This window comes from Megalobrama amblycephala, unplaced genomic scaffold, assembly GCF_018812025.1.
Source record: "Megalobrama amblycephala isolate DHTTF-2021 unplaced genomic scaffold, ASM1881202v1 scaffold415, whole genome shotgun sequence".
NCBI lineage: Eukaryota > Metazoa > Chordata > Actinopteri > Cypriniformes > Xenocyprididae > Megalobrama > Megalobrama amblycephala.
The window spans coordinates 176,645-198,752 of record NW_025953364.1 but is presented as its reverse complement, the minus strand read 5'-3'; the positions used below and the strand labels follow the sequence as shown (position 1 = coordinate 198,752).

Genomic DNA, 22,108 nt, shown 5'->3' with positions numbered 1-22,108 from the left:
CTGCTCTATTGAAAGACAATACTGTTATTTCTCAAAACGTGACATGGATAAAACACCAATAATAGAAAAACAAACACTAATGACACTCATCTTCATCAACCACTGCTGCTAAATAACTATGAATTAACTATAACAATGAAACATGGTTTGATTTTATGATAAGATTCATTGTAATAAAGTAAATAGATCTTTAACATGTAACAGTTTTATGTGCAGAAACTGAAAACTCTCCCCGTCTCAGACTCACAAATCCTGCTGGAAAGATCTCACTTTGAGAAAAACTCTGAGATTTTAGATTTCTACTTTAACTATTTGCAATTTTTGTAAAGCTTTCATTCACTGTATGGACATCATTGTCACTTTCTGGAACATGTTTTTTATTAATATGGTCATTCATCTAAAACTATTATAAATGTTTGCTTTTAATTTAGTATGATTTTGTTATTAAACAGTGTTTTGTTTTGTTTCCGAATGAATCTGCGTTTTGAGCGAATCTATCGGGTGAATCAATTATTCAGATGTGCACTCATAAAGAGAGCCATTTACTTCATTCCTGAATGAATGAGTATTCGGTTGTTAAAGGGCATATTGCAGGTTAGAGCTTTAGTGATTCAATGTGTAGAAAAATAATGTATGAAATAGATTTTCTTGAAAAAACATGCATAAATATGCTACATAGGCTTCTGGAGTCGTTTTTTGTGAGAAAATTTTACTTCCGCATCTGAAAAATGCCAAATCGGACGTGACGTCACTGAAGGGAACGCGATCAATATAAACTATAGGAAAACAATGGATCGCAATGACAGTTCGGATGCTGAGGAAATTGTAAATGCTTATTTATACTCGTATAACTAATCACAGCCATACAATTAGCCTGCTATGTGGTCAAGAGAGCAGGGACAGGCCAGAATTAGACAGAATAACGGTCAAAAGAGACAAATTGAGCTGTTGTGTGAGGAGAAGCAGTGGAGAACAGGACAGAGACCGGTGTTAGCTTATAGATATAACGTTAGGTAACGACATGTGCTCAGATCACAATATTGTACAGATTATTATCATGAATCAGGCAATAGCAAAGCTATTGGTCATCTAGGAGTAGGCCTAACTTATTACTAATAACAGAAACGAATAAACTTTGATCAAGCGTATGTCACACGCGTTAATATCCGTCCACACTAATGTTAGGTGATATAGCCGTTTCTCATCACGACTGATTTGGTAGTTAGCAAATGTAATAATCAAACACAAAACTTAAAATGTGCACCGTAAGTCTTCATCGAGCTGCATCTCTGACGGATCCGTGATCATGTCTCCCGCCGGCGGCCAAACATATAGCGTTACTGTATGTATTTCATGTTATCTTTATTCATTAATTCTGTGTTATGAGTTTATTCCGTGCCCATTCACTGATAGTGTGAGGATGTATGACGCCGTGATTATGTAGTTGTGTGAACTTGAATGTATAAGTTTACATGGCATGCATGAAATTGGAGTATTTACATTACCAGCACATCATTCAAAACTGTTTTGTGTGAGTGTGAGACTGTATGCATGTGTACATAATTTGTATTCATCAGTGTTGAAATTGATTCAAGTAAAAACGGTGAAGAAGCATAACGTGTGTAAGTTTATTCATTTAATATAGCCTAATCATTTACAGAAGTATTACAATGTTGAACTCCATCATATCGCCAGGATGATAATCCTCCAGTCTAAAATGAACGCGTCCTCGAGACGCCCGCCTCCCGCTCCCGCTTCCGGCCGCCTTCTCAGCATGTCTCCTGCCGCCATCCGGTGCGCCCCTTGAGAGCTTTCCCGCGGCTTATTGGCACTCTAAAAGAGCGTTTCCTCAGCGGTTCTACCGCTCTAAAAGAGCTTCCGCGGCCCTCGCCGCTCTAAAAAGAGCCCCCCCGGCGGCGTTGCTGCAAATGCCGCGCCACTCTTGTGGCACGTGCAGAGCCCCTCTGCACGATGATGACGGACACAGCGAGTGTGTCGCGTGCCTGGGCAAGTCCCACGCCGACGGTGCGCTCACTGGAGCCTCATGCCCGCACTGCGAGAGCATGAGCCTCGGTTCTCTGCGCTCGCGGGTCGCCTTCTTCACTGAAGGCGATCTCGCCGCTCGCGCCCTCCCGTCTCCTTCCTCCCGCGAGCCGGCCAGGAAGAGACAGCGGGGTAGAGCGACTCAGCGCCCGGAGTTGTGCGAGCTCACGTCGGCCCAGCCCCCGTGTGCCTCGCCTTCTCCCCCGAGAGAACGTTCTCCCGTCATGTTCTCCCGACCAGAGCAGCGTCCCTCTGCAGATGCGAGCGACCTCGTCTCGTTTGGAGGATCTGACGAAGAGCCGGATGACTCCATGTCTCTTGCGGCTTCTGAAGCGGAAGGATGGGCTGGCGAGCCGGACGACCCTGCTCCCCCGCCTCCTCTGGAGCCCATTGATCACGGCCAGGGTATGGATGCCGAGCTCTTCCGCATCCTATCCAGAGCAGTGGAAGAGCTAGACCTCGACTGGGCCCCTCCGGAGGAGCCATCGCGTAGCCGCCTGGATGAGTGCCAGGCCGCCGCCAAGCCCCTCGCCAGCGTTCCGCTCCATTTTTTCCTGAGGTGCACGAGGAGCTTACAAAGTCGTGGCGCGCTCCGTACTCCGCCCGCCTCCACACAACACACCGTTCTGTCCTCACTGCTGTTGACGGCGCAGAAGAGAAGGGCTATGAGCATTTGCCGCCCCTGGATGAAGCGGTGGCAGCTCACCTCTGTCCTCCCGCGGCTGTGGGATGGAAGACCAAAAGAGCCCTGCCTTCCAAGCCCTGCAGAACCACCTCTACTCTGGCTGGAAGAGCCTACACCTCTGCAGGCCAAGCTGCTTCGGCGCTTCACACCATGGCGATCTTCCAGGTGTTCCAGGCCAAACTCCTCCGCTCTTTGGACGAGTCCGGCATTGATGCACCTGCCTTCAAGGATCTCTGCAGCGCCACCGATCTAGCCCTGCGGGCCACGAAGGCCACTGCCCAGGCCATCGGTCGTTCCATGGCCAGCCTGGTTGTGCTTGAGCGCCATCTTTGGCTCAACCTCACGGAAATCAAGGACCTGGATAAGACGGCCTTTCTGGACGCCCCGGTCTCCCCTTCCGGTCTTTTTGGGCCAGCGGTGGATGGTTTCACCGAGCGCTTCACAGCGGCGCAGAAGTCGTCTCAGGCCATGAGACATTTTCTGCCCAAGCGCTCCAGCTCTGCGTCTGCTCCTAGCCGCCCCAGGCTCAGCAGACCAAACCTGCCCCATCCACCTCTCAAGCAGCGCCGCCTAAGGAGCATCGTCAGCGCCTTGGCCCTGCTAAGCGCCAATCCTCCTTCCCGAGACGCCAGGGCCCCCGGCCCAAGATTGTGCTGGACCCGGTGACTCCGAAGACGTCCTGATCCAGCAGGAAGGAAGAGGGTTGGGGAATGTCCCGTTGTGACCGGACCACCCCAAAAGCTCCCTCGTGCAGTCTCCCCTCCGCCTCGTTTAATTCCGGGCGTGGGAGAAATGCTCTGTGTTGTAGCTGGGCCCACACATGTTGCGCCCAAACAAAACGCAGTTTTCACGGCGAACACTATTTTACTTCCTCTAAAAGAGAGCAAATTTCCTCTTCCACCTCCTTCGGTGTACGGCCCCCTACCCGGCGGCCTGTCATCCGACATCATTCAACTCCTTGTCACTCGGGCCGAGGCCTGGCAGGCCATCCCCGACGTGTCAAGCTGGATCCTCGGGATCATAAAGCAGGGCTACTCGCTCCAGTTTGCACGACGGCCCCCTCGCTTCGGAGGGGTGCTTCAAACCTTGGTGAACCCGGACGACGCTCCTGTCCTCCGGGCCGAGGTCATGACCTTACTGAAGAAAGGGGCTATAGAAATAGTTTCCCCTTCAGAGAGCGAGTCAGGCTTTTACAGCCGTTACTTTCTGGTCCCCAAAAAGGATGGCGGCCTCAGGCCCATCCTAGATCTCAGACTTTTGAATCGCTCCCTCATGAGACGGAAATTCAAAATGCTGACGTTGAAGCAGATCCTCGCACAAATTTGTCACGAGGACTGGTTCTGCTCGCTGGATCTGAAAGATGCATATTTTCACATCCAGATAGCCCCCCTTCACAGACGATTCTTGAGATTCGCGTTCGAGGGGGTGGCATACCAATATACAGTCCTGCCCTTCGGGCTGTCCCTGGCTCCTCGCACTTTTACCAAGTGCATGAACGCAGCGCTTTCCCCTCTGAGACAGATGGGAATCCGGGTTCTGAATTACCTCGACGATTGGCTCATTTTGGCCCATTCGCGAGTCGAGCTGGAACACCACAGATCCGTGCTCCTCAGCCATCTCCAATGCCTGGGTCTCAGGGTCAACCTAGCCAAGAGCTCACTGCTCCCCAGCCAACACATTTCGTTTCTGGGGGCAGTTTTCGACTCAGTCCGCATGACGGCAGTAGTCTCGCCAGAGCGCGCCCTGGCGATTCAGCAGCTCGCGGCTTCCGTCAAGAACAAAGCCTATCTTCCTCTGAAGCTCTTCCAGAGGCTCTTAGGGCTGATGGCTTCCGCCTCCCCAGTTCTGCAGCTTGGCCTTCTTCGGATGCGGCCGCTACAGTTCTGGCTGAAATCCCGGGTCCCCCCACATGCCTGGCGGCACGGCCGCTTATGTCTCAAGGTCAATCGGGCCTGTCTTTTAGCCCTGAAACCTTGGATGAACCCTGCTTGATTCAGTCTTTGGGTACCTCTACAGGCGGTGTCACGAAGGACGGTGCTCTCGACGGACGCATCCAACTCAGGTTGGGGGGCTCTGTGCGAGGGCAGACCGGCCTTCGGCTCGTGGTCCCACGAAGAGAGCCATCTCCATATCAACTGCCTCGAAATGTTGGCAGTGATGAAAGCCCTGCAAGCGTTTCAGGTTCACTTGACGGGACGCCACGTCTTAGTCCAATCGGACAGCATGACCGTGGTGTCATACATAAATCACCAGGGCGGTCTTTCGTCCAGCCGTCTATGCGCCCTGGCGAAACGTCTTCTGGAGTGGGCAATACCAAGGCTTCGGTCGCTCAGGGCGACTCATATACCTGGCAAAACCAACCTGGGTGCAGACATGCTATCACGGAGCAACGTCCCCTCAGACGAGTGGATGCTCCATCCCCAGATGGTTTTCAAGATTTGGGAGCTCTTCGGGAGAGCAGAGATAGACCTCTTCGCCTCAGAAGACAACTCTCATTGCCCAACATATTTCTCAAAGGAAGTCGATGCGCTGGCCCACACCTGGCCCAGCACACTCCTTTACGCATTTCCCCCGATCGCACTGATCCCGCAGGTCATCAGGCGAGTCAGGGAAGACAGACACAGAGTCCTTCTAGTAGCCCCGCTCTGGAGGAGCCAGACTTGGTCCTCAGAGCTGTTCAGGCTCTCCACGGAAGCCCCGTGGCCCATTCCCCTGAGACGGGACCTCCTCTCTCAGGCGAACAGAACAATCTGGCACCCCCAGCCAGAGCTCTGGGCTCTACACCTCTGGTCCCTCGATGGGAGCCGACTGACCTTCCCAGGGACGTACTAGAGACCATATCTCAGGCGAGAGCCCCGTCCACGAGACGCCTCTACGCCCAGAAATGGTCGGTCTTTGTTGATTGGTGTTCCACACGTAACATAGACCCCGTGGAGTGTGACGTATCACCGATACTGTCCTTCCTCCAAGAGCGTTTGGATCTGGGGCGCGCCCCTTCAACGCTCAAAGTATACGTAGCAGCCATCTCAGCGTTTCATGCTCCTATCGCTGGCCAGTCAGTGGGTCGGAACAACCTTGTGGTTCGTTTCTTAAGGGGTTCGAGGCGATTAAATCCTCCTCGTCCCCTTACTGTTCCCACTTGGGACCTTTCTTTGGTCCTTAGGGCTCTCAAAGGAAACCCCTTCGAGCCGCTGAGTTCAGCTGACCTCAGGCCTTTAACCCTGAAAACCGCTCTGCTACTTGCACTAGCATCGGTCAAGCGTGTTGGCGATTTGCAGGCCCTCTCTGTGAGCCCTGCGTGCCTCGAATTTGGGCCTAATGACTCTAAGGTCGTGCTGAAACCTAGGCATGGCTACGTCCCCAAGGTGCTCTGTAGAAGGATAAATGATCGAGGGACGCGTAACAGCATCTCCAATATTGCTGGATAAAGCTAGATTATAGAGCTTAAGCTGATTTGTGTTTTAACTGCTTTGTATCGTATCCAATAAAATAAGTATTTTTATTGTTAAAACCGCCTCCTGTGAGGCTCACGTGAGAGTGCTTGCGCACACACACACACACCTCATTTACATTTAATTCACACTTTAATTCATCCTCTCTAATCTACATGTAGCCTATACTGGTGATTATACTGGATTTAATACTGAACACTGCTTTGATATCTTAAATATGAGATGATTCTGTATCATGACGACAACTCTACTTTGTGCTGCTCTTTATTTCAAAAGGTTTTGTGATCATTGTTTCTTCTTATCTAATTTCACTACTGCAATCAATGTACTTATTATTAGAAAATCAAACTTTCATTTCATATATATTATATTGCTGTAGTTATTTAGCAGCAGTGGTTGATGAAGATGAGTGTCATTAGTTTTTGTTTTTGTATTATTGGTGTTTTATCCATGTCTTGTTGTGAAAAATAACAGTATTGTCTTTCAGTAGAGCAGTTTATAGGACTCCAATAATGTTTCTATCAGCAAACACTGAGAATAAAGTGAGATGATCTGCTAATCATCTGAATGTCTTGTTGAATGAGTGTTGATAGTCTGAGGATCATCAATATTAACAGAGAAACTGCTGAAAACACTCTTTTTTTCATGTCAATAGTTCCTGTTTTCACCTCATTTATTATGCTGATGTCTTCAGATCTGCTGTAAATTGACACTTAAAGCTCATTTCATTGCTGTCAACAGACTGAGGGGATTTGTGGACCTCAAATATAAAAAATTATTTTTGTCTTTGTGCTTTTAACTGTTTTTCTTACAGTTCTTTACTACTTTTCTAGATATATGTCATTATTTTAATGAAGAAACAGAATAAAGTTCTGAATTAGCATCAGTTGCTTTATGATAGACCGATATAAATTCTTAATGCAATTAGTTTATGGGTGAAATACAAAAAGGGTTTATATAGCACAAAAGATAATTATTCAATAAAAAAAGACAGAAAGAAAAAGAAATAGAACTTTTCAGGCATATTTAGAATGAGAATATCTTGATGACAAATTCAAACACTGTATTGAAGGATCACAGTGAAGCCCAAAATACTCTTTAATTGTCATTTTAAATCTTTATACTTTGCCACTTTCCTTCAAACCACTAGCTTTCACTCATTTGTCAGCAATACGTTTTTAATCATTTAAAATATAATAAAATTTAGTATGATCTCTAATTCTTTTATATATTTTTATTAAATATAGGTCAAAATTCCTTTTTGCATTAAATATATCCGTTACACTAAATGATAATGGGACAAAAAAAATTTGTTTTCACAAAAGTAATTTAAAACATTAAACAGACACATTTCATTTAGTGAATTTTCTACGTAAAATCACTTTTGTCCATTTCATTTGATACAGACACTACAGTTTAATCTCTGGACTTTAACCCTATAAAAACAAACACAGTAACTGATTTTTTTATTTTATTTGGGCAGATCAGCTCCTCCAACCAATCTGTAGTTCAGTCAACAAAGCCCCGCCCACTGCAATTCACTTAACGAAGCTCCTCCCACTGCCGACACATCACCAGTCAAGCTCCTCCCACCGATATTACATCATCAGTTAAGCTCCTCCCACTGCAGTTCATCAATAAATGCTGGAATATTCCCATCAGATGAGCATCAGAGCATCAGGAAGAGCTGAAACCTGCAAATAACATGAGTGATCCAGAACCCTGCAGAATGAAACACACTGAAGATACTGAAGAACAAAGAGGTTGGTGTTTATTCTTCATTCATTCATGATGCTGAACAACATTCATGTTAGAAAGATTCAAGCACTTCTGCACATTTAGAGAAACAGTTAAACTATGAAATTAAACAATGTTCTTTTCTAACAAAAGCTCAGTAAAGGGAGGTTTGAGAAACTTTCATACTGATTGTCAACATCAGATCAAACCAAATATTTATTATTTTACATTTATTTCATACCTGGTTCACAATTTGCAGGAGTGTTACCAGAATTTAAACATTTTCAATATAGTTTACAACATTGTTCAACTTTCCAGAATGTCTAACAGGGTTGTGAGTGTAACTTGAGCAAAATCTCTTCTTACAGTAACTTTGGTAACAGGGTTGATGAATGCAGTCATTCATTTGTGTACAAACTGAGACATGGATTGAGATGATTGTCTTGTCCTCCCATCATGCTGTAGAAAGAGCCCAGGTGATGTCACTTCCTGGGTGTTTTTAAAAAGAGGAAAATAATATTAGAAGTAACAGGGTTGAGTGAATCATGTAGGACACTGATAATAACATGTTTAAAGATGCAGTCAGTCTAGACTTTGAGCATGTGAACTTTCTACAGACGCTGAAACGATCCTGATATGATGTCACACTCCGTGAATCTCTTTTAAAAACATAAATAAATAATAATCATTTCAAAATTTTAAAATATTCAATCTACTCCACTTTACTGCAAACTTCACTTGATCTTGTGTTTCTGGTGTCCCACATTCACATGCGTATGAAAGGAAAGAGAAGTCTACTGTGAACGGCCCTTAATAATTACACAGGTTTTGGGAAAATAAATTAAATTTCAACTTAACCTAAAAGTTGATGTCAACATACGGCTGCTAATATCACATTAGATAATTTGGAAACAGTTCTCTCTTATAACAGATGCATTTCCTGTAAAGCTGCTTAGAAACATTATGTATTTAATGTATTGTATTTAATATAAATAGATTTTATTACAAGTGAAAATTGTAGAATTTTATAAAAACTAAGACATAGATTTTAAAAGCAATTTAAAATGCAAAAAAGAGTTTAAGTTTATTAAAACAATGGTTTTGAAATTTCAGCCTATATGTTGCCGTTGAGTACCACAGCCATATATTGGCTATTGATATCTTTGCTGTTTTGATGTTTTTATACCATCATATGTCAAATTACCACAATTTTAGGTTTCGGCTGCCTGAACTTGCTGGAATTATTTTTTTTACTTAAGTAAAGTAATATAACATAAAAATAAGTTTATAAAAAATAAGTTACATAAAAAATATACCTCAGTCAGGTATACATTTCTTATGCTTAGATTTATGCTTTGAGCAATTGATGTTATGTATTTCTTATTTTTAAATTGTCTTCTAAATGTCTAATTGTGTAATAGGCATGATACATTTTTACCCGTCAAATAAAATGTTATACTTGATTCATTCTGGACTGTGCATCAAAATGATCTGAATATTTTAAAGCAGTTGTCTATCACAGCAAGTCTTTTATGACCTTTCACTTCATGACTTTTTCTTTCATTTCAGAGCTGATGGAAGTGAAGGAGGAGAGTGAAGAACTGAGTGAAGTGGAGGAGGAACATCATGACAAACCTGGAGAAAAACCTTTGAGTCGCTCAAAGACTAAAAAGACTTTTTTAAAGAAAAGAGACAAGAAATCTACAACCTGCACTCAGTGTGGAAAGAGTTTCTCAACAAAACAACATCTTGAGCTTCACATGAGAGTTCACACTGGAGAAAAGCCGTTCACATGTGATCAATGTGGGAAGAGCTTCACACAAAGAGGAAATCTTAAGAGTCATATGAAAGTTCACACTGGAGAGAAACCACACACGTGTGACCAATGTGGGAAGAGTTTCACGCGATCATCACACCTTAAAGAACACATGAGGATCCACACTGGAGAGAGACCTTTCACATGTGATCAATGTGGCAAAACATTTCGTGGGGAATCAGCCTTCAAGAGACACCTGACAGTTCATACAAAGGAGAAGCCACATTCATGTTCTCTGTGTGGAAAGAGTTTTTCACAGCTGTATTATTTATATAAACATGAGAAAATTCATACTGGTGTGAGAGAGTACATGTGCTTTGAGTGTGAGAAGACTTTTATTTCAGCAAACCAATTAAAACTGCACCAGATAATTCACACTGGAGAAAAACCTTACAAGTGTTCTCAGTGTGACAAGAGATTCAATCAGTCATCAGATCTGAAAACACATGAGAGGATCCACACTGGAGAAAAACCTTACAAGTGTTCACACTGTGACAAGAGATTCAGTCAGTCGTCAAATCTGAAATCACATGAGAGGATCCACACTGGAGAAAAACCTTACAAGTGTTCACAGTGTGACAAGAGATTCAGTTATTCATCATCTCTGAAAACACAAGATGATTCACAGCAGTGAGAAGCTACACATGTGTGATCAGTGTGGAAAGAGTTTCTCTATTAAAAGTAACCTGAAGATACACATGAAGATCCATGCAGTGGAGAAACCACATCACCACAGTCTGAAATCATGATAAGTAGTTCATATTTATGTGCTGAGCAACAGTGTCTCTTCTGTCTAACTCAGGGGTAGGCAAGTTCGGTCCTAGAGAGCCGCTGTCCTGCAGAGTTTAGCTCCAACCCTGAAAAAAAACCTCACCTGCCTATAGCCTTAGTAATCCTGAAGAGCTTGATTAGCTTGTTCAGGTGTGTTTGATTAAGGTTGGAGCTAAACTCTGCAGGACAGCGGCTCTCTAGGACCGAACTTGCCTACCCCTGGTCTAAGTTGGACAGTCAGATCTCTCCACCTATAGTTGGCGCTGTTGCTCTGTGTCTGCTGTTGAATTATCTAGGTTGTGGATGAGGAGCGACCCCTGATGTGATTGTGAAGCACTTACGGTGTACAGTAGTACATAGTAAAGTGCTACATAAATGCCTCCTTTACTTGTAGTTAGCCGTTTCTCAATATGCGTTCTTGTGAAACATCATCAGTTGCTGCCCAAGTTCTGTTCCAATTCAAATTTCACATCTAGTCAAGTACAGTTCAAATCCCCGGATGTGTTGTTGATCCGCCCCTTTCACCGAGGATGCTTTGAGAGGTGACTTGAGACAGCCAGGTATCCCAGAATGTATTGCGTACTAACCAGCAAGCATCCATAGTAATGCAGAAAACCTGTGTAATTCAAACATAATACAGTTATGATGTCATGATATGTAGTATTAAGAGTGTTCAGGCAAGAATATACTGGTTTAAAGCTCAAATTTGTGGTTTATTTTTAAAAGTAGTGCCTATTTGGAGTTTGGGTGCTCATGTACCCCGCCGAGACCAGCCTAACCTCGGCTAATCCTTCTGACATTTGCCACTGGTTCTGATGTTTCTGTAGTGGTTAAACATGAGATATAATTAATCTTTTGTAATTCTAACAGGTAATGTTTGGACTCATGAATCTATAATTTGTTGAAATAATTGAATTGTTTGCTTTATTTTTTATTGTAGCTTATACTTTCATAATGGCTATTTGGCTATTATTAACCATTAAAACTGACATTTAACAAAAAGAGTCAGGGTTCTGTTTTATATTTGTAGTGTTACAAGCTCTCCCAGGATTAAATTAAATTAGAAAGAGAAACAAAACCAAACAACGTGGAGGATTCCCTTCAGTCCTCTGCCCCGGAAATGTGAATGAGCCACTCAATGATATAAAATAAATTTATTTTAATTATGGAGGGAAAAATGGAAGCAAACAGTCTTCAGGAGAGGGGCTAGCCAAAACAACAAACAAAAGAATTACTAACTGTTAGAAGGAGAACTAAATGACCTATGTAGATAAAAGAAAATAAATAACATTGGCTTCCCTCCACTCCCTGGCTAACCAAAAACAGGGATAAACATTACAAAAGAAAAAGTGGCACTGTCACAATCACCATCAGTTCCTGTCAGTTCCCGGACTACATTTCCCACAATCCTCCCGTCCAGTCACATGTTCTCTCTTCGTTAATCACCACACCCAGCTGCAGCTCATTACACGGACTATAAAAGACCTCACGGCGAGGTCTTGTTTTCCCCAGTGTTACATTTCCAAGCGTTTATCCTGTTTCCCTGTCTGTTCCGGTTCCTGTTCCTGATTCCTGTCTGGTAGTGGTGGGCAGAGTGAGGCTTCGTGAAACACTGAAACAGTTGAAGCAAATGTGCCATATTGTGTCGAGGCTTCGAAACTCTACCGACACCCGTCTCCACGGTGACACCTAGTGGTCAATTTCACATGTTATCTGAAACAACCTTGACAAGCCATTTAAAAAATAAAACAAATTGTGTTTTTGTTAATGTGATGAGTTTTTAACATCTGTCTGACAACTACATGATGTTGGTTATGTAACCCTCCTCACTGTGAATAACTAGGTTATTTTGGTCATGAAAAATGAAGAATAATAAAACAAATCAAGCCACAATGGTCTCACATTTTTACAGATTCTTATTCAAGAATATGAATTGCTCTTCTGTGGAAGGACTTAGCCTACTTTTTTTTTTTACAGATAATTTCTCCAGCCTTTTGAAAAAATCCTCTCACAAGGGACACTTGTTGCTGGCATACACAGATATTTTTTAGCAAGGACATACAAATGAGGGAAAATTACAGCTCTCTCATTCCAGTAAATTAGAGGATCATGAGTTCTGGGCAAAAACGCATCTTTGAGGTACTTTTTCACTTCAACTGTGGCATCAGCTGTAGCACTGTGTATCGCCTGGGTTTCACGGAAACGATTATCAAAAAGTTTCCATAAACTGTCCTGGGTTTTGCTGGTGTTGATGATGATGGGCCTGATGTTGACTGTGGCTCTAAATGAAAATAAAAACAAGAATTAGTTACAAAGCATAAACTGTGCAAGTTTGTGCTGCAACATCCTGTAAAGTGGTATAAGTTTTGAAGCAGACACTCTCTGTTTCTCTGACATCTCTGTTGTTGCTAGTTTAAATGGTTGCAGTAGTGACAATGATTCTTGAATAATGTCATACTCAAAACTTGTCAGCGGAGCAGTATCATTGTTTAAATTTGATAGCGCAGCACCCACTGGCTCTCGTTGCTCATACAAGCGTTGCAGCATGTCGAAAGTGCTGTTCCATCTCGTCTCAACCTCCTGTACCAGTTTCAGAGTTGGTCTGCCCATCAAGCCCTGCATCTCCACAACCTTGTCCTTTGCTTTGCAGCTGGATCTAAACAACCCCACTATCTTTCTGGCTTTCTGCCATATTTCATTGATGACTGGGGTTTGATCTAGGGCCTTTTTCACAATTAAATTTAAATTATGGGCAAAACATGGGACATGCCGAAGGTTGAGTAGCTGGGCACTTAGGATCATGTTGGATGCATTGTCAGTCACCATACGCTGAACTTTGGAGGTTATTCCCCACTCAGCCATTAGCAAAGCTTTAGCCTCCATGAGATCCTGGGCTGTGTGGGTTCGGTAAAACCTCCTTACACCCAGTACAACAGTTGCCAACTTTGCCTCTGGTGTTATGTAGTGGCATATATCTATCTATAATATATATATATATAATATATATATACGAATCTATATATCTATGAAATTATTTATCAATCAATCTATGAATCTATCTATCTCCTATGAAATTCTATGGGCCCTATAATACACCCGGCGCAATGTGACGCAAGGCGCAGCACAAGTGTGTTTGCTAGTTTGCGTCCGGTCCGGCGCCGTTCGCGTTTTCCCGTTCAGCGCCACGTCCTTAAATTAGTAAATGCATTTGCGCCAGTTAGTGCGCCCATGGGCGTGCTGGTCTAAAAAAGAGGTGTGTTCAGGCGCATTGCTATTTTAAGGAGCTGAAAATAGACTGCGCCATAGACCAACTCAAACCTGGTCTAAAGTTTAAAGTCAATGGTGCAATATTTTTTTGTTAGAGCGCGTTGGTAGAAACTGCGCCTCTGGGCGCGTCCACAGTGCGCGTTGACTTTGCTTATTACACACAGGGATGCGCATCGCACAAACATGCCAAATATTAAAAACAAAAGGATTACAGTGTAAAAGAATATTATTGTGCAGGCTACATAAATATAAAAATGTAATGATGAATAGTCATTGCGTGTATTAGAATTAGGCTACCTATTTTCAATTCAGCCTATTACTACTTATAATGATGAACGAAACTGGCTAATTAATTGAACAATCGTGCCAATACACACACATATATATTAACTGACTCATCGCGCGGAGCTATTTGAGAGCCTGCATCCAACGCAGACGACTGAAAGATTGACTGGCCACTTAACAGGTAATTTCAGCAAAACATCTGATGCCAGAAGACAAGGACACAATCACTGCTAATTCATCCCATGCCTTCTTCACCTCGGGAAGCTTTGGTGGATTCCTGCTTGTCGCGTAGATGATCTGCTCGTGCGCTTTAACTTCGCGCACGAGCAGGTCTGTTTCTTCACTTGAAAAGCGTTCCGCTTTTCCGCCAACAAATTCCGCCATGTAAATAGCAATCCACCATGGCGCGAGCGCATCTCGCTCTTAAAGGGAATGGGAGATGACACTCTGATTGGTTTATTGAACGTTACGCCCATTACTCATTAAGAGAATAGGGACAACCCATTTCAAAAATGCGCCCCGGCGCACGGACCGTTTTTCCGTCGTTAAAATAGCAAAAGTGGATTTGGACACGCCCTGAGTGCACCTGCGCCGTGCGCTTTACACTTTGCATTTAGATCGTTAAAATAGGGCCCTACATCTCTAACTACTGTGCTATCTGTCATTATCTAACTTAGCCTATATGAATGTGTCACTATATCTATCCTAACTGTCTGTCACTGTCCCTAGTCTATCACTCAATATATAAATTTAAATCTAGCCTAAATATAACTAACCAAATCGCACTATAAATGTCACTATATCGCAAAAACTCTCAAAATCTCTTTCCTCTTACAAAAACCCATGAGGTGAAGGTGCATGAACTTCTCTTTTAAACTTTGTGGGAGTTGAGACAGATGTGCGATTGTGTGGTTTGTTCCCGCCCATCAATCAAACGCAGACTCGGCAAGCACGCCACCTGTCGAAACACTTGTGAAACGCCCAGAGGCTTCGTTTAGCCATAGTCACGTGACATGGGTGTTTTGAATCACAGTTCGGAGCAGTGTTTCGTAACATCTACGCTTCGAGATCTCGACACTGCGTCGAAACGTCAGAGCGCGTCAGCCATCCCTACCACTTGGTGAGCAAGTACTGACCGAGCTGCAGAGAGTTACTGATCCTCTTTCTTACTCTCCTTCACATGGCCGTGACTTGTACGTCAAGTTTCTTGATACCATAGCTCAAAAAGAAAAACAATACATATTTACAAAGTTTTTAGAACATTTTATTTGTTTACTTTGTTCAAACACATGGTCAAATTGAAACAGAACACTTCTCAGTAGCTGTCATTTAAAAACAGCTGTGAAGAGAAAAAAAAAAAACGTTTACAGACCATTCTGCACATGAATGTAAATACCTGTTATTGTATTATTAACCAAAGATACATGCTAAAGTGCAGCATTTTTAAAAGTGCTGTCATTAAACAAAAATAAATTGCTGTGAACAACGTTATGTGTCTGACTGTCATGCTTTAAACTCTGAAGAATCCTCCTCCATATTTAACAGCATCAGTCATAATTCTTTTGAACTCCTGGTACGTGCTCATGTGTTGAACAGGAAATGTGCAGGCACTAACTACCGGATAACATACCAAGTGATTTCCCTGTCGCTCTATGCAATTGTGATCAAAATTAATTATGATTTTGAACCTTCTCTTTTCATCTGGGAGGATAGGAATGTGGGACTGCCCTGTCATCCACTGGAGCACCTTTTGGACAGAGAGGGGTTGTGCACTACCCAGAACTGTATCATCTTCCTCATCAGCAATGGACACATCAACTTCAAATAAAAAATAAAAAACAACAAAATTCTTATTTTAGGTCTTCAAACAAAGCAGTACAGCTTCAATAAAAGTAGTGTCTAACCTTGGTTAAAAAAAAAAAAAAAAAAACCTGGTACATAAGGTAATTCTATTAGAAAAGCACAACAAAACAGACAATAAAACTAATATTTACCTGCCACATCAAGCTCTTGCAGGATGTCTTGAAGGAAGTTAGTCACCTTCCTCTCAACTCTCTCTTTCGATGTTCCCTTTTCACTGTGGCTGACAGTTCATCATGATGAAGTCTGCATCAGGCTACAGAAAAAAATAACAATAGAAAAAAAAAATAATTGGTGATTACCTTTCTAAATATAAAGAAAATAGCACTGGAAATGACATTATAAAAGATTTAACTTACTTTTGTCTTACTTCTTTTCCTGGAACAAACTGTGGTTTGCATAATTCAGAGTTTTTACTCAACTAATCCACCAGGCCATACAGTTGCATGCCATTTTGAAGTTGCTGCAGAATTGGAATCAGTCTTGTTGTAGTGTAGGACGATAGCACTTTAAATAAAAAGACAAACAAACAAATGACAATAAAAAAATAAATAAATAAATAAAACTCACCGAATTATGCTTTCTTTCTGCTCATGATTAATCTGACTAGTGTACCCACAACTAACAATTTCATCAGCCAACATCATTAGAGATTCTGTATCTGCAGCATCTTCAACCTGCAAAATTCAACAGTGGAAGAGATGGTTAATAATCATCTTAAATATGATATAAACCTGACACATTGAGTTCAAATGATTGCTTACCCTACAGATGACATCCTCCTTACTCAGACAACCGAAGTTAACTTCTCCTGCACAGAGAAAGTTGTAGCACCACTCCCTCAGGAATGCAGGAAGAGGACCCCCTTGTGCAAGACTGACTGCAAATATTTCTCCAACTATTCTGTTTGTAAAAGGACAACCAAAAAGGACCAACTGTAAAACTCCATAAGCTTGTCCATCTTTTTCAATGCATTAACATAAATTAACTTTAATAGAGGACTGCATTACCCACCTGAAATTCTCTTCATCAAGGTCAGTTAGAGAGTATTTAGGATTTTTTCCCTGGCTCCCAGTCCCCTCAAAGAACCGGTTTTCAATCCCTGAAATCATGTCTTAAGCAAAGAACATTTCTTTTGTTAATGGCTTGTTATATCAGATTAAAAATCTAGAAAATAAGTAAAAATAACTCACCAGTCAGAAATTCCTTTCTGAGAGCCCCAGTATCAATGCCCGACTCTCCTATAAAGACCACCTTGAGCAGACTGACAGGAGATGCTGATTTTTTTCTCTTCCATTGAATAATGCCTCTCTCTGGAAGGTCTTCTCTGTCAACACACAACTTAAACTCTGTTGTTGTGTCAACTTGCTCTTTAAGGAATGTCAAAACATCTTCAAGGCTGTGAAGGACATAATATTACATCAATTACAAATTTCGGTAGCACTTTATTTTACAGTACGTGTACTTTCCTGGTACATATATAGTAATTATGTTGTACATACAGGTAAAAGAGTGGTAACACAAGGTACTTACCTGACATGTATGTACATGGGAACTAATAAGAAACACTGCTGTATTTTCCAATGTACATACATGGTAACTACTTTGTACCTATAGACAAGTGTTGGGTAATAACAGGTGCTTACTTATAGTGTCCATATATGGTAACTAACAGACACATTACTGTACTTACTAATGGTATGTACATGGTGAATATTTTGTACTTACAGACAAGTGTGGGTAATAACAAGCACTTATTTATGGTAACTTGTAAGACACATTACTGTACTTACTAATGGTATGTACATGGTACATATTTTGTACTTACAGACAAGTGTGGGTAATAACAGGCACTTATGTGTGGTAACTAGTAAGACACATTACTGTACTTACTAGTGGTAGATACATGGTAACTATGTTGTACTTATGGACAATTGTCAGTAATAACAGGCACTTACTAGTGGTATATACATGGTAACTATGTTGTACTCACGGACAAGTGTGGACACAAATAACAGACACTTACTTAAAGGGGTACTTCACCCCTGGAAAGATGAATGTGTATTTAAAATTGGTCATTTATGTAGTAGAAATGTGAAATTATTTTTGAATTTGGAGCTTTCTAGACTGAGAAAAGGCAGAAAATGTATTTTTGACTAATGTGGATGAAAGACAACAACTCCCAGAATGCACTTGTTTTGCTACCCTTGCAAGGCCACGCCCAAACCACGCCTATCGGTTACAGGCGGCATTCAGGAAAATTCAAACAAATAAATCGTGAGTTAGTTCATACATTTACAGCGAAATGGTGCTAAATTGCTTTGTACCTGGATGTACACCCAAAACCAGGAAAGGACAAGTAAGTTTCCATCATTTTCCGATTAAGTTAAAGATTTGGAGTGATGTAAACAGTGGCTGCGGGCCATCAAACACCCGAAGTTTGGAGATGACACCGTTATAGAAAACCTAAAAAAACGCAGAATATGTAGTCTCCATTTCAAGCACGAGGACTACGAACCAAATATCTTTGCAATGAAGAGAACCATTCTGAAGGACACCGCGATACCATCGATATTCACTTTCCCAGAGGACGAACAGCCTGGGCATCTGGTACTAAGCGTATTCGCCCAGAGGTAAGGCTCGCTGATACTAGACTGATAACACAGTAGCCTATATGTAGTGTTGTAGGTAGCAGTAAAACTGCAAACTTAGCAAAGTAACGTTAGATAGACAATTACATATAAGTTGACTGTTATCAAAGTAAAGCCTCTGTTCTGTAAAACTGAGTTAGTCTATTTATCTATTTATGCTAACGTTACCACAAAAGCCTGTTGCTGTATTGGTTGAGATGACTGCAGAGACCGATAAATTTGCGAGATGAACCACTGACCACTGCAGACAAAATAAAGTTAATTACTGTAAGCTTAAAAATATATTGACACCCACTTTTGATAAAATCTTTGATCTATGTCCATGAGTAACCTCAAACGCGCATATGTATGGGCGTGGTGAAAAAATGCGGAACTACCTGCTATTACTGGCTGTAGTTTTAAGCCTCTGGCCAAAAAAGCCTCCGATGACGCAAAATGACGATTTTTGCGTCATCGGAGGCTTTTTTACAGAATAAAAATGCATAAATCTCTCATCTCGGGCTGATATGAAGGGGGAAAGCACGCTAATTCGAAAATACTAGTGGTATTCTACTAATACAAAGCTTAATGCTAAATCCTGAAGTAACCCTTTAACTACTGTGAAACAAATGTGCTTACCAAAATGATACACTGCAGTAACTATACAGCACTTCATAGTGTTAATACTTATCAAGTAGTCCTTTTAAGCAAGGCTTTTGACACATGACAACTGAGTATACCAAGTACAGTAGTGTTACTGATCTGTATGTATGTCATCAAAATACCCCTATTAAGTGAATTATTGTCCTGTAAAGATTAGGCAAGTTGAACCGCAAAAGTATATCATCCAGTACTCAAGAAGTATCTTGTACCATGCTTATACCTCACCCTAAGTAATGTGTAATTTACGCATTAACTAACTGGTATATTCACTAGTACGTTCATAATAAGTACATGGAAATGGGACTGTAAAATAAAGTGAACCCTTGTACATAAACATTACATAGGAATTACCAGCTCTTACCAGGTGTAACTTACACATTAACTAACTGGTATATTCACTAGTACGTTCATAATAAGTACATGGAAATAGGACTGTAAAATAAAGTGAGCCCTTGTACATAAACGTTACATAACAATTACCGTGATCTCATGAGAATACATGTGTATTTTTACATAAAATGTGGTTTAACCACACGTACGTTTTCATACACACAAAAACATACATTACGTATTAACAGCAGTAATAAATCATGTAACGTAAAGTTTGAATGTAAATGAATTCCCCTGTAATAAAATCATGGGATTAATGTTTTAAATCTGTTGTATGCATTCAATTGTCATATCAATACATGTTTTCAGTCACATTTTTTGAATACAGTTTACTCATCTACTTAATATGAAATAACATTTCTGTTCGTGACTTGTAATATTTAGTTTGTTAGCTGTGAGACACAGAAGATGTTTTCTCCTATGCAGCGACTGACAATACAACCATAAGATACATCAAAACACAACATATATTCACAAATCACACCCATTTTATTTGTTTGCTGTACTCCATATCTTTAGAATCCATATGTTTGTAAGGAACAGATCCAAATTCAGCCCTTTATCCATAAATCTTCATCTTCATTCTCAGCAGCGACGTCACAGTCAAAGCTCGCTTTGTTGTTATTTTTAATAAAATTATCATTTTCATTTACAAAAATGTACGTTTTGTGTCTTTGAAAGCTACGTATGCTCTTACCAGGTGTAACTTACACATTAACTGGTATACTGGTAATTAACTGGTATAGTCACTAGTACGTTCAGAGTAAGTACATGGAAATAGGACTGTAAAATAAAGTGAACCCTTGTACATAAACATTACATAGGAATTACCAGCTCTTACCAGGTGTAACTTACACATTAACTAACTGGTATATTCACTAGTACGTTCATAATAAGTACATGGAAATAGGACTGTAAAATAAAGTGCATCCTTGTACATAAACATTACACAGGAATTACCAGCTCTTTAACCTTTGCAATAATAAGCTTAAGCATTTTAAACAATTAGTAAGTACAGTAATGTGTCTTACAAGTTACCATAAATAAGTGCTTGTTATTACCCACACTTGTCTGTAAGTACAAAATATTCACCATGTACATACCATTAGTAAGTACAGTAATGTGTCTGTTAGTTACCATATACGGACACTATAAGTAAGCACCTGTTATTACCCAACACTTGTCTACAGGTACAAAGTAGTTACCATGTATGTACATTGGAAAATACAGCAGTGTTTCTTATTAGTTCCCATGTACATACATGTCAGGTAAGTACTTTGTGTTACCACTCTTTTACCTGTATGTACAGTATAATTACTATATATGTACCAGGAAAGTACACGTACTGTAAAATAAAGTGCTACCCAAACGTACTATATTTAATGTTACAGTATTAAAAATAGGAGTAAGCAGTATGCTCATAGTAAATCAATAATATTTACTAGAATGTATGTTAAGTTACAGCTAAATGAAATGTAAAGATCTGATTGTGCCAGCGGTTCCTGTGTTGTGATTCGACAGCTCTGAGCGCACCGTGCCCGGAAAGGTCACGCCTCTTACCATAACGTGGAGATGCATGCGCTCAGTGTTATTGTAAACATGTCTTTAATTTTACCCTATCAATTTGAGCCGGAATCAGACCCGGTGATTGGACTGCGGGATGAAAATAACAGCGTTTCGACGACATGGCGACAAACACACTCTACAAACGCAACTCTTGTGTATTCCTGTGGGCGGAGGTTAGTCAAAAAACTGTTTTAGTGACGTCATTAAAGAAGGAAGTAGAGGGATGTAGTCCAAACTGGCCGTTCGATGTAGGCGACTTCTGTTAAATAAAATATCTCGCTTGGCATTGAACTTTGAGCTTTAAAATTTTACAGATTTTATTTATACTCTAACAACAACATTACACACTAACTAAAGTTTGAAACATGGGATCACGAAGAACGGGACCTTTAAAGGAAAAATACAGTTAACTGCAACAAAAGTCGTTATCTATTTGCCGATTCTCTGCCGTTTCTTTTTGTAAGCTTCTCTGACAACGTACATGACAAGCTGCTTCTTCTTTGGCTTTTGCCTTGATCTTCAACATGACCGCGGATAATGCCTGTGAAATCTGTGTAGCAGAAATTTTTTTGTAACCTTGGCCTTGCCACAATTCTGTCTCTGAGCTCTTCAGGCAGTTCCTTTGACCTCATGATTCTCATTTGCTCTGACATGCACTGTGAGCTGTAAGGTCTTATATAGACAGGTGTGTGGCTTTCCTAATCAAGTCTAATCAGTATAATCAAACACAGCTGGACTCAAATGAAGGTGTAGAACCATCTCAAGGATGATCAGAAGAAATGGACAGCATCTGAGTTAAATATATGTGTCACAGCAAAGGGTCTGAATACTTAGGACCATGTGATATTTCAGTTTTTCTTTTTTAATAAATCTGCAAAAATGTCAACAATTCTGTGTTTTTCTGTCAATATGGGGTGCTGTGTGTACATTAATGAGGAAAAAA

General features: G+C 41.2%; 1 long non-coding RNA gene across 2 annotated transcripts; it reads right to left on the bottom strand.

Moving 5' to 3' along the window:
• Positions 1 to 15,415: 15,415 nt before the first annotated feature.
• Positions 15,416 to 17,311, bottom strand: LOC125261450. Of its 2 annotated transcripts, XR_007183297.1 has the most exons (5): positions 17,110 to 17,311; positions 16,931 to 17,030; positions 16,681 to 16,819; positions 16,051 to 16,593; positions 15,416 to 15,874 (listed from the first exon to the last, which is right to left on the bottom strand). It is a non-coding gene; the product is annotated as an uncharacterized LOC125261450 (long non-coding RNA). The 2 variants fall into 2 exon arrangements; XR_007183296.1 differs by having other exon boundaries at positions 16,051 to 16,819.
• Positions 17,312 to 22,108: the final 4,797 nt, after the last annotated feature.